The following is a 12533-nucleotide window of genomic DNA, read 5'->3' as shown; positions in this document are numbered from 1 at the left end:
CTGACTTGCTGTGTGACTTGGCTGTGTCACTTACCAACTCTGGACCACCCTCAGTCCCCTCCTGCTGACCCTATCATGTTCCCTTCCTCCCTGCTCCCTTCACCTCCTGAGTGCTGTTAGTGTGGTTGGAGTGAATCTCAAGGTTTAAACACCTTTGTGCAGAAAATACAACTTTTCTAATTCTCAGTTTAATATGACTGCATTTAATTTGAGCTCTAAATACACAGAGAGGCCAGAACCTGAATCCCAGGCAATTCAGTGCCCCCCACACCCTGTTTCCCTCCCAGGGATATGTCTACATTACACAGGGTTTGGGTGGTACCAAGGTGGTGAAGGAAAACATGTGGCACTTAGGTTACCTGCTCATAGGGCACCTGATGGTCCATTGATTGTCCTGTGTGCTCTAAGCCAGCAGTCAACCACATGGGCCATGGGTCATCTTAGCTCCTGTGCCCTTGGCTTCTTCACATCAAGTGGCTCTCTGTGGCCACTTTCATGACACCACCAGGCATGGCCTGCCTGGATGCATTACCTTATAGCCATTTCCCTCCAGCCTTTTGCTGCCACTCCTCGACACTGCCTTTGGACCCACTATCATCACCACTTCCATCATTTTCCCTCTATCTCTTCCTTTCTCCAGCCCAGAAGATTCTTTCTACTCATCTCTGGAAAAAAATCACTTAATATTTTCCCCTCAAAATGTGCACCTTCTGTATTAAAGTCTACCTATGGGACACTTGGTGTAGTGGTTAAGAACTTGGCTGCTGACTAAAAGGTCGGCAGTTCAAATCTACTAGCTGCTCCTTGGAAAACCTGTGGGACAGTTCTACTCTGTCCTGTAGGATTGCTATGAGTCAAAATTGACTTGATGGCAATGGGTTTCGGTTTTCTGGGACACTTAGGAGTCCCAGTGGCACAAAGAGCTAAGTGCTTGGCTGCTAACCAAAAGGCTGGTGGTTCAAACCTGCCCAGCAGCTCTGTGGGAGAAAGACCTGGCAATCTTCTCCCATAAAGATTACAGCCCAGGAAACCCTTTGGGGCAGTACTCTGTCACATGGGGTCACTATGAGTTGGAATCGACTCACAGGTACCCAATAACAACGACAGCATAAGACTTAACATAATTTCCCCAATGGGCTTAGGCCTTAGAAACACAAGGCCAAGAAGACCTACTGCAAACCTTGTGCCACCACGAAGGGTAATCCTGTCAGCCTTAATGGCCCTGTTTTACCCTCCAGGTCATCCCAGGATCCCAACCCTAGATAAGTCTCTATATTAAGTTCTCACTCCTGTCTACCCTCCAAGCTTTTCCTTGCCCTCTGAAACTCATGGTCTGTCATCACTAAAATCCCAATACGTCCACCCTCTTCTCTGAACAGCCTTCACCTTAAATGAAGTAAGACTGTCCCCTTAAGACACTGCTTCCCCTGTAGCCCTCCCAAGTAGTGGCTTTCTCCCATGTAAGGCACCCTAAACCACGATCCACCATCCTGAAGAAGGTGATGCATTGCTGTTTTCCTCAAACAAAGCAAAACAAAACCACAACACTGACAAATAGCTGTGTTTTAGTTACCTAGTGCTACAGTAACAAAAAATACCACAAGTGAGTGGCTTTACAGAACAGAAACTTTTTTCTTATAGTTGTGGAGGCTAAAAGTCCAAATCAGGGCATTGGCTATATTGATTCCTTCGGTGGGCCTCTCTTCCAGTTTCTACTGGCAGTCCTTGGCTTCCTTTGCTTGTAGACAGGTCCTCACATGGTGTTTTCCTCCAGTGTGTCTTTGTCTATTCTGCTTTTTTTTTATAAGACACCACTCAGAGGTGATTAGGTTTTGGACCCACCCTACTCCGGTATGCCCACATTAACATAGCAAAAGAAGCTCTCTGTCTTAGTCATCTAGTGCTGCTATAACAGAACAAAGGGAAGTTTATTTCCTCACAGTAAAGTGGGCTAAAAAGTCCAAATTCAGGGAGTCTGCTCCAGCGGAAGGTTTTCTGTCTCTGTCAGCTTTCTCATCAGTCTTCCCCTGGACTAGGAGCTTCTTTGTGCAGGGACCCTGGGTCCAAAGGACACGCTCTGCTCCCAGCACTGCTTTCATAGTGGTATGAAGTCCCCCATCTCTCTGCTCACCTCTCCCTTTCATACCTTAAGACATTGCCTCAGGACACAATCCAATCTTGTAGGTTGAGTCCCACCTCACAAACACAACTGCCACCCATTCTCCCTTATTAACAGGATTTACAACATGTAGTAAAGTCACATAATACCAGGAATCATGGCCCCGGCAAATTGATACACAGATTTTTTGGGGGGACATAATTCAATCCATGACACCCCCTGTTCTCAAGTAGAGAGAGATTTACAAATACTAGTTAGGACTTCCGTATTTCTTTTTGGGGGACACAATTCAATCCATAAACAACTGAATCCTCAGTTATTTGGCACACACATGCCATCAGACTATACTATCTTCTTTCTTTCTTGTTAGGTCCCTGGGTGATACAGATTACATGTGCTTGGCTACTAATCTGAAGGTAGGCAGTTTGAACTTACCCAGTGGTGCCACAGAAGAAGGGCCTGGTGATCTGCTGCTGTAAAGATTACAGCCAAGAAAACCCTATGGAGCAGTTCTACTCTGTGACACATGGGGTCACCAAGAGTTGGAATCAACTTGACAGCAATGGTTTTGGTTTTTTGGTTTATCTTTCTCCTACAGCCATCTGCTGGCCTCCTGGTCATTCCTTCCCATTCATCGAAAATTTGGGTCCTGTCTTGCTGGCTTTCTTCCTTTCTCTCCCTCATTTTTGGTATCTTAACATCCTGTTAAATGATCTCTCTACACCCAGGCTTCTTAGTTTCTTGATGCCCTCGCCTGCAATGACCTGGACCTCTCTCTACCTCAGGCACCATCTCTCATAGCCATATACTAGTTTTCATCATTCCCAACAACTGCACCATCTCCAAAGATTTCCATTTCAAGCATCCCTCTCTCTGACTATGCCTCCTGTCTCTCAGCTCCCTTCCTCTGCATCTGAGTAGGTCGCTGGAGGAGAAAGATCTGTATCCATGCTATCTGGTCTCACTTTAAACCTATCATCACAAGACTCCAGGCCCAGCAAGCCTACTACGTTCCGCTATTCATTTCACTCTCCGCTCTTTCCCCCACATACTCAAAGATCCTTTCCCTGGTCTTACACTCAGCTAATGTCCTCTTTCTTGTTTCATTGAGACTCGATTTCATTCCATTGAGTCTGTGAGCAGTATTTGGCATCACTGATCATTCCCTTCTTGTTATGGATTGAATTTTGTCCCCTAAAAAGATACATTGAAGACCCAACCCCCCGGTACCTGTGAATGTGATCTTGCTTGGAAATAAGGGCTTTGAAGGTGTTACCACTTAACATAAGCTTATGCTGAAGTAGATAGGTCGTAATCCAACTGGAGTGGTGTTCTTAAAAAGAGGATAACAGGCACAGGGAGATAGAGGAAGGATGGCCACGTGAAGGTATATCTACATGACAGAGAATCCCTGGAACTACCAGAACCTTGGAGAGACAAGAAAGGATCTTGCCCTAGAGACTTCAGAGAGAGCATGGCCTGGCAGACATGCTAATTTAGACTCCTAGCCTCCAGAATTGAGAGACAATAAATTTCTCTTCTTATAAGCTACCCAATCTGTAATATTTTGTTACGGCAGCACTAAGAAACTAATATACTTCTCAGAATACTTTCTTTCTTTGGCCTCTGGGATACTACCCTCTTCTGCTTTTCCTATTATTTCACTGGCCCCTGCTTCTCAGTGTCTTCCTCCTAAATGCTACATGTTGAAGTGATCCTGGGCTCAGTCTTCAGCTATCTTCTCTCCTCTAGCCCATTCTCTAGGTATAAATATCTCAAATTCCATGGCTTTAAATATTATCTATGTTTAAAAAAAAAAAAAAACCTATTGCCATCAAATTGATTGCAACTCATGGCAACCCCATCTGTTACTGAGTAGAACTGAGCTCCACAGGGTTTTCTTGTCTATAATCTTTACAGAAGCAGGTCAGCAGGCCTTTTTTTCTGTGGTGCCACTGGATGAGTTCAAACTGCGAACCTTTAGGTTAGTAGTCAGGCACAAACCGTTTGTGCCACGTATTTAAATCCCTAGCCTCTGAGATCTCCTGTCCCCTGTAAGCTACAAACTCATATCTAATTGCCTACTTGACATCGCTATTTGAATGACTGCTTGGCAACTTAACAAGTCAAAACATATTTACTTCTCCGTACCCCTAACCAAAATCTGTTTCTCTCCAATTTTCCCATCTTTGTGAATGGAACTACCATTTACCCAGTTGCTCAGGCCAAAACCCTTGTAGTCATCCTTGACTCTTTTCTTTCCGTCGTACCTCACACCCAATCCATCTGCAAGTCCCTCTCAGTTCCATTGTTGTTGTGTGCTGTTGAGTCAATTCTGACTCATAGCGACCCAATGTGACAGAACAGAACTGTCCCATAGGGTTTTCTAGCCTGTAATCTTTATAGTAGGGGCCCTGGTGGCACAGTGATTAAGCAGTCGGCTGCTAATGAAAGGCCGGTGGTTCAAACCCACTAGCTGTTCCATGTGAGAAAGAAGTGGCAGTCTACTTCTGTAAAGATTTACAGCCTTGGAAACCCTATGGGGCAGTTCTACTCTGTTCTGTAGGTCGCTATGAGTTGGAATGAACTCAATGGCAATGTTTTGGTTTGGGGTTTGGGTAATCTTTACGGGAGAGATGGCCAGGTCTTTCCTCCTGAAGAGCCACTGGTGGGTTCTAACTGATAATCTTTTGGTTAGCAGCCAAGTGTTTCACCATTGCGCTACCAGGGCTCCTTTTTCTAGCATTGCTGTCTGTTCTACCTTTAAAAATATCCCCAGTCTAGCCATTTCTCACTACCTCCTCCCTCACCATTCTGGTCCAAGTTCCCATCACCTTATCATTTGTGGTTGTTGGGTGCCATCGCATCAATTCTGACTCATAGCGACCCTACAGGACAAGTCGAACTGCCCCATAGGGTTTCTTAGGCTGTAATCTTTATGGGAATAGATTGCCAGGTCTTTTCTCCTGGGGAGCTTCTGGTGGGTTCAAACTGTAGACCTTTTGGTTAGCAGCCGAATGCTTAACCATTGTACCACCAGGGCTCCTTCCTTCCTTATCATTTAGGCTACTGCAATAGTCTCCTAACTGGCTTCATGCTTCTCTTACCTCTCTCTAGTTGATTCTCCACACAGTCACCAGAGTGATCATTGAAAAGCATAAGAAAATGAATTCACGCCCCTGTTCCGAGTTCTTCGGTAACTCCCCGTCACACTTAAAATAAAATCCAAATTCCTTATTAAGACCCTTTGTGATTTGGCTCCTGGCTCCCTCTCCAGCCTCATCTGCTACCACTCCATCTCACTCAACTGCACTACAGCCAACTAGCATCCTTGCTGTTTCTGGAACACACTGATTGTATTTCCATCTCAGGGCCTTTGTCCTTTCTATACCATCAGGTTGAAATGTTCTTCCACCAGGGGCCACCACTGGCTCAGTCTTTCACTTCATTCATTTTCTTCTCAAATGTCCCCTCCTCAGGAGGGGCATCACCTCACCACAATCTATTCCCATCACTCTGTCCTTTTTCTTCCTTTGTTTTTCTTCGTAGTATTTTGCCTGAACACCTATATCTGAGCCAGTATTTTTGTTAGTTCTTTGTCAGTTATTGACTTGCTAGCTAAAACATAAGCTTCGAGAGACAGGGACCCACTTGACCGTAGAATACTGCCTGGTACGCAGGAAGCCCTCAGAAAATATCTGTTGGATGAATGAATGACTTCCCAAAGGCAGCAGGGCAAATAGCTGGACATCAATTTCCATAGCCCTCCACCCCCACACCCGTCCCACCTGTGGGGAGACAGTACCCCCTCATGCGGGCAGGAGACTCATTTCTTTTTGTCCTCCCGCCTAATGGGGGAGTCAAGACTCCGTACACGGTGAACTGGGCTGCAGGGGCGGATAGGCGTCCCTCTCTATGGTCCCCTCTCTCAGCCCCTCCGCCCCAGCACCCAGCGTCGCTCTATGGTTCTTCCTGTCAGTAGTCGGGAGGGGGCGCTGTGCGCAGGCGCGAGGTGACGCCGCGGTAGGGCCGGAAGGAGCGCGGCGGCGGCCTCGGCGTCAGCGGCGGAGCCGTAGGCTGCTGCCGTGTGTGAATAAAAGCCGCCGCAGCAGAGTACGCCGAGCCCACCTCGCGAGCCGAGGACTTGAGTGACAAGTAAGTGTGGGCGGCGGGGCGCACCGGGCTCTTCGGCTGGCTCCTTGCGGCGAGGGGAGGTCCGGGGGTGGGGGCGGGGGCGGGAAGCCGTGGCCGTGAGGGGCCGCGTCTGGCACGGACCCGAGGCTCGGGCGGCCACCAGGGCCGGGGAGCGCGCTGGGCGCCACTGCGCCCCAGGTGGCCCGGGCGTGGGGGCCGTCGCTGAGGCGGGAGCGACAAAGGGCGCCGGCGGGCGAACACCCCTCGCCGCCGCTCTGACCACTTGGTGAAGTTTCGCGGTCAGACCGCTCGGGCGCGGACGCAAGGGTGCAAGGACCGCGCTGCGTTCGCTGTCCTTTCCCTTCGCTCTTTCTCGAGCGCCCGGAGGCGCCTCGGGAGGCGGTGTCTGAAGAAGTGCCCGCCGCCCGGGGCGAGTGCAGGGAGCCGGACGGTGACTTTGAACTCCAGTCCTGGAGCCCGCAGGCTGCGCCGGGCTCCAGCCTTCTAACCCGGTTCTGGAGGGTCTGTCTCTTGGCGGAAGTTGGCACAGTGTTTGTGGGTAGATCCTCTTACTGCCACTGCTGTGCCCGGGCGCCGGGCGGGACTGGGACACAGGTTTTCTAACGGTGCGTGGCAGCCACACGGCGTTGAACCTTCAGATGAACTTCAGGCAACTTCAGTCAAGTGGTTTTTAGGTGCCGGCTACGTTTCCTTGGCCGGATATTTAGATGTAAGTCTGCCACGAGTGCGTCTTGATAAGCGCCTTGGGAGAGGTTGTCCTGGATACTTGGATTAAGCCAAGAGTTTTCCCTGTTCTGAGAGGGAAGACTGGATGAGAGGCCTCAATTTAATCAACTTGCCTGAAGGAAGACAGCCTTGTTTGTTCTGGTTTTCTTTTGTTTGCCTGTTTGCTGGGGGGAAGGTAGTGAATGTGAGGAAAAGACTGGAGAGTCTCAGGGGCCAGATTTTGGATTTTCCAAAAAAAAAAAACCTATTGGCTTCAAGTGAATCCCGATTCTTGGTAACTCTATGTGACAGAATAGAACTGCTTCGTAGGGTTTTCTTGGCTGTAATCTTTATGGAGGAATCCTGATGGTACAACGGTTAAGCATTCAGCTGCTAGTCGAAAGATTGGTGGTTCAAACCCACCAGGCACTCCAAGGGAGAAGGATGTGGCAGTCTGCTTCCATAAAGGTTATAGCCTTGGAAACTTTATGGGGCAGGTCTACACACAAGCAGATTGCCAGGCCTTTCTGCTGAGGTACTGCTGGGTGGTTTGCATCACCATACCAAAACCAAACCGAGCCCTTTGGTGTTGAGTCTATTGCGACTTATAGCGACCCTATAGGACAAAGCGGATTTGCCCTGTAGCCTTTCCAAGGAGCACCTGGCAGATTTGAACTGCTGACCTTTTGGTTAGCAGCCAGACTCTTAACCACTATGCCACCAGGGTTTCTGCACCACTGTACAGTAAGTGGAAACCCTGGTGGCAATGTGGTTAAGAGCTCAGGCTGCTAACCAAAAGGTCGGCAGTTCACATCTACCAGGCGCTCCTTGGAAATCCTACAGGGCAGTTCTACCCTGTCCTGTAGGGTCACTATGAGTCGGAATCGATCCAACGGCAAAGGGTAAGGGTACAATAAGTGTAAAATGGAAGCTTTACGTTCTTTTCTTGAATCCTGTAAGCCACTTAGGAGTCTTGGTGAAACCAGACCAACGGATCCAGGTCCGTGCCCAACGTGCAAGAAGCCAAACTCGCAGTCCCTGTTTTTGAGAGGAGGAAAGAGTTTATTTCATAGGCTAGCAAGCGGGAACTCAGAGGTATCGACTTCAGATTGAGTTCCCCGATCTGCGCGAGCAATGTACGATTTATTCTTACACATATTCATTTAGGCGTGGAGGGAGATGGTAGGCAGCATTAGAGGTTTTACCTATTCATAGTTTCTGCTGATTATTTATTACAAGGCGGGGCTAAAAGTTCAGCAAGGAAGCCGCCGAAGGACCAAACGCTTTTGAAATGGGCTCGACTGTTGTCGATGATGCATTTCTGGTGATTTTGGTTCCTTGGCATGAGTGTTTTGGTTCTTTGACGTAAGTTCTCTTGCATTATTGAGCACGCGTGGCAGCCCAGGGTCAGTTGTCAGTCATCTGGCCTGCTCTGCGCATGTCAGGCTACTCTGAGCCAGTTAGATCTAGCCTTTTCCAGGGCTCACCAGGGTCTGAATAACAACTTAGAGGAAGTGAGTGACATGGTGGGGAGGTGACTGGGAGTGGCCTGATACCTGGTGGAGTAGTAATTAATTAGCTGTTTTCATCCTCCAGAGTCCCCTAACACTGGTGGCACAGTGGTTATGTTACTGGGTGGAGACCCCAGGCTCTTACTCTGCGTGACTCTTATTGGCCAATAAACGAGAGACAGAGATGAGAGAACAGGAAGGGCACCTTTATTTTGTTGTACAAGGAATGGAGTCAGTTGGAGCTACTGCTGCCAAGACTGCTCGCCAAGGACAGTCAGGCAAGTTACTTTCAAAGGGGTTTACAAGTAGGGAGTTCATACAGGTTACCTCCGCAACAGTCTTAATCATACGACGCAGGCACAATGAGGTTTACGTATAACCTCCAAGCAAACCCAGACCCGTTGCCATCAAGTCAATTCCAACTTGTAGTGGCCTGATAGGGCAGAGTAGAACTGCCCCGTAGGGTTTCCAAGGAGTGCCTGGCGGATTCAAACTGCCATCTGTAGCTCTTAACCACTGTATCACCAGGGTTCCCCTCCAAGCAAAAACCAAAAATACCAAACCTGTTGCCATCGAGTCGATTCCAACTCATAGCGACCCTATAGGACAGAACAGAACTGCCCGAAAGAATTTCCAAGGAGCACCTGGTGGATTCGAACTGTTGACCTTTTGCTTAGCAGCCTTAGCACTTTAGCACTTAACTGCTATGCCACCGGGGTTTCCCTCCAAGCAAAAGCAGGATTCAAATGCAAAGCTGGGTGGGGGAGCCCAGCAAAGGGAACTATTTTGCAATACAGCACTGTGGGGGAGGAAGCCAGGTAAAGAGCACAGCACCGTGGGGTTCTGTCTCAGTTAAGTGTTTTACTGCTAACCGAAAGGTCAGAGGTTGAACCCAAGCCCATCAGCCGCTCCACAGGAGAAAAGACCTGGTGATCAACTTGTGTAAAGACAAAAAAAAAAAAGTTTTTTTTTTTTTTTTTTTGATTCAGCCTAGAAAATCCTATGGAGCAGTTCTGCTCTGTCACGTGGGGTCACTGTGAGTTGCAGTAGACTCGAGGGCACCTAACAACAGCATCAGCCAGTAATCAAAGAGAAGCTTTGCAGCCTCTGTGAAGAAATACAGTAGAGGAAGTTGAGATACGAGGCAGGGAGACTGGAGGTTTATGAAGATAAATAAGTGAGCTTGTGTTTGATTACTATGAATATATCATGTAATCTAGGCTATATTTGAAACCCTGGTGGTGTAGTGGGAAAACGCTACGGCTGCTAACCAAAGGGTCAGCAGTTCGAACATCAACTAATTTTCATACCTGATTGGTTTTTTTTAGCTTCAGTTTTATTAGTAGTAATAATAGAGAAAAGTATATAGTGTGAATTATGTGCTAGACACTGTTCTAAGCATTTTCCGTATATTAACATTTTTGGTTTATTATTAATTTTTATTGTACTTCAGGTGAAGGTTTACAGAACAAACTAGCTTCTCATTAAACAGTCAGTACACATACTGTTTTATGGCATTGATTAACAACCCCACGACATGTCAACGCTCTCTCTTCTCGACCTTGGATTCCCTGTTACCAGCTTTCCTGTCCCCTGTTGCCTTCTAGTCCTTTCCCCTGGGCTAGTGTGCCGTTTTAGTCTAGTTTTGTTTTATGGGCTTGTCTAATCTTGGGCTGAAGGGTGAACCTCGGGAGTGACTTCAGTACTGAGCTAAAAGGGTATCCAGGGGCCATATTCTTGGGGTCTGTCCAGTCTCTGTCAGGCCAGTAAGTCTGGTCTTCTTTTGTGAGTTAGAATTTTGTTCTACATTTTTCTCCAGCTTTGTCTGGGACCTTCCACTCTGATCCCTGTCAGAGCAGTCAGAGGTGTCTTTAGTTTTCTTCATTCTCACTTGCTCCCAAAGGGATGAAACCAGTGAAGTATTTTAGATGGCCACTTACAAACTTTTAAGACCAGACGCTACTCACTAAAGTAGAATGTAGAACATCTTCTCCATAAACTGTCCTGTGCCAGTCGAGCTAGACATTCCGCAAGACTGATCCCCACAGCCCCCAGCCCAGTAGTTTTGTCCCTCAGGGAGTTTGGATGTGTCCGTGGAGCTTCCGTGACCCTGCCTTGTGCAAGTTGTGCTGGATTCCCCAGTATTGTGCACACTTAACCTTCACTAAAGTTACCACTTTTCTATTTAGCGTTTTTCTATCTTTTTTAATCCTCTCAGTAAGGTAGGTTGTTTTATTATCCTTACTTTTAAAAGGAAGAAAGAAACCAAGGCACTGAGAAATGACTTAGAGGCCCCTGGGTGGCACAAATGGTTTGTCTTTGACTACTAACCTACCCATTGGTGGTTGGAACCCACCCAGTGGGGCTGTGGAAGGAAGGCCTGGTAATATGCCTATGTAAAGATTACAGCCAAGGAAACTGTATGGAGCAATTCTACTCTGTAACACATGGGGTCGCCATGAGTCAGAATCTACTTGATGGCAATTTACCTAGTCACACAGCTTGCAAAGGACAGAGCCAGGGGACTTGAGCTCATTTTGGTTCCAGAGTTCCTGCTTCTAATTATCCCACTGTACCCATGAATGATATTTAATCAAGAAGTATTTCTGGAGCATCTACTTTGTGCCAGGCCGTGTGCTATGTCCCAAGGCCATGAGAGTGAGTAAGATGCAGGGTCCTGCCTTCTTGGGACTTAAGTGTTAGCAAGGAAGACAGATATTAGACCCTAAATAGGTATATGATTATTATTGTTTTAAATACTTTGAAAAAGCAAGGGATATTGTATGAGTGAACACTAGGTAAGTAGGGGATAGTCAGGAATGGTTTTTCTCTGAAGAAGTGGCATTTAAGGTGAAAAACTGAAGGATGAATAGTGTTGGTTTGGCACAGAGAGAGGCAGTGAAGAAGAGAGAAAAGCCAGGGAAAAGAGCCTGAAGGGAGGAAAGGGACATGGCATGTTCAAGGAACTGAGCCATTGTCACTGCAGAATGGTGAGTGGGGAGAGAGGTAGGAGGTATGAGCTATATCAGCGAGGGTCATATGAAGCAGTGTTTGTAGGTTGTGGAAAAGATTTTGATTCTACCATGATGAGATTTGTGTTTCTAAGTCATCTAGTGCTGCTGTAACAAATACTTTAAGTGGATGGCTTTAACAAAGAGAAATTATTTTCTTACAGTAAACTAGGCTGGAAGTCCAAATTCAGGGCATCAGCTCCAGGGGAAGCTTTCTCTCTGTCGGCCCTGGAGGAAGGTCCTTGTCATCAGTCTTCCCCTGGACTGGGAGCTTCTCTGCACAGGAACCCTGGGTCCAAGGGATGCGTTCTGCTCCCGGTGCTTCTTTCTTGGTGGTATGGGGTCTCCAACTCGCTGCTGCTTCCCTTTCATCTCTTGTAAGATAAAAGGTGGTGCAGGCCACACCCCAGGGAAACTTCTGTTACATTGGATCACGGATATGACCTGAGCAAGGGTGTTAAATCCCACCCTAACCCTTTTTCACCACAGGCAAAGATTATGATTTCTAATGCATAGGAAAATCACAAAGTAGAGGACAGCCACACAATACTGGGAATCATGGCCTAACCAAGGTGACACATATTTTGGGGGGACACAATTCAATCCATGACATACTGTTGTATGAAATCATGCTGGGGTAGAGGCTGTAGGCAGTACCTGGGTGAAAGGGGCAGTATACTGTAAGTTCATGGAGGATTCAGTTGTAAGTAAAGATCATTGGAAATATTGATTTTCCCCTGTATGGATGAGGAGGAGCCGTGATGGAACAGTGGTTAACATCTCTGCGGCTAACTGAAAGGTCAGCAGTTCGAGTCTACCAGCTGCTCCTTGGAAACCCTATGGGGCAGTTATACTCTGTCCCATAGGGCCACTGTGAGTCTGAATTGACTTGAGAACAGCAGGTTTTTTTGGTTTTATCAATGAGGATGTACTTATCTGTCCTAGTTTCTGAACCAGTTTTCAGTTGACAAAGAAAATCTTACTATTGTATTTCAGCTTTTTAGCCCACCGACTAAAGATTTTAATGTAATT

The 12533-nt window shown here is 47.2% G+C and overlaps 1 protein-coding gene across 9 annotated transcripts in view; it reads left to right on the top strand.

Moving 5' to 3' along the window:
- Positions 1-6134: 6134 nt before the first annotated feature.
- Positions 6135-12533, top strand: part of RNF216 (ring finger protein 216) — a 169118-nt gene continuing 162719 nt past the window's right edge. For 6 of the 9 annotated variants that reach the window (XR_010323705.1, XR_010323704.1, XR_010323703.1 and 3 more), the window contains exon 1: positions 6136-6274. The gene's annotated coding sequence lies outside the window, so the exon portion shown is untranslated. Of the gene's footprint in view, positions 6275-12533 lie in introns of all 9 variants that reach the window. The other 3 variants (XM_003416512.4, XM_023555946.2, XM_064296008.1) reach the window with 1 other exon arrangement.

This window comes from Loxodonta africana, chromosome 12 (assembly GCF_030014295.1).
Source record: "Loxodonta africana isolate mLoxAfr1 chromosome 12, mLoxAfr1.hap2, whole genome shotgun sequence".
In the NCBI taxonomy this organism is placed as follows: domain Eukaryota; kingdom Metazoa; phylum Chordata; class Mammalia; order Proboscidea; family Elephantidae; genus Loxodonta; species Loxodonta africana.
This window is presented reverse-complemented; position numbering and strand designations above follow the sequence as displayed.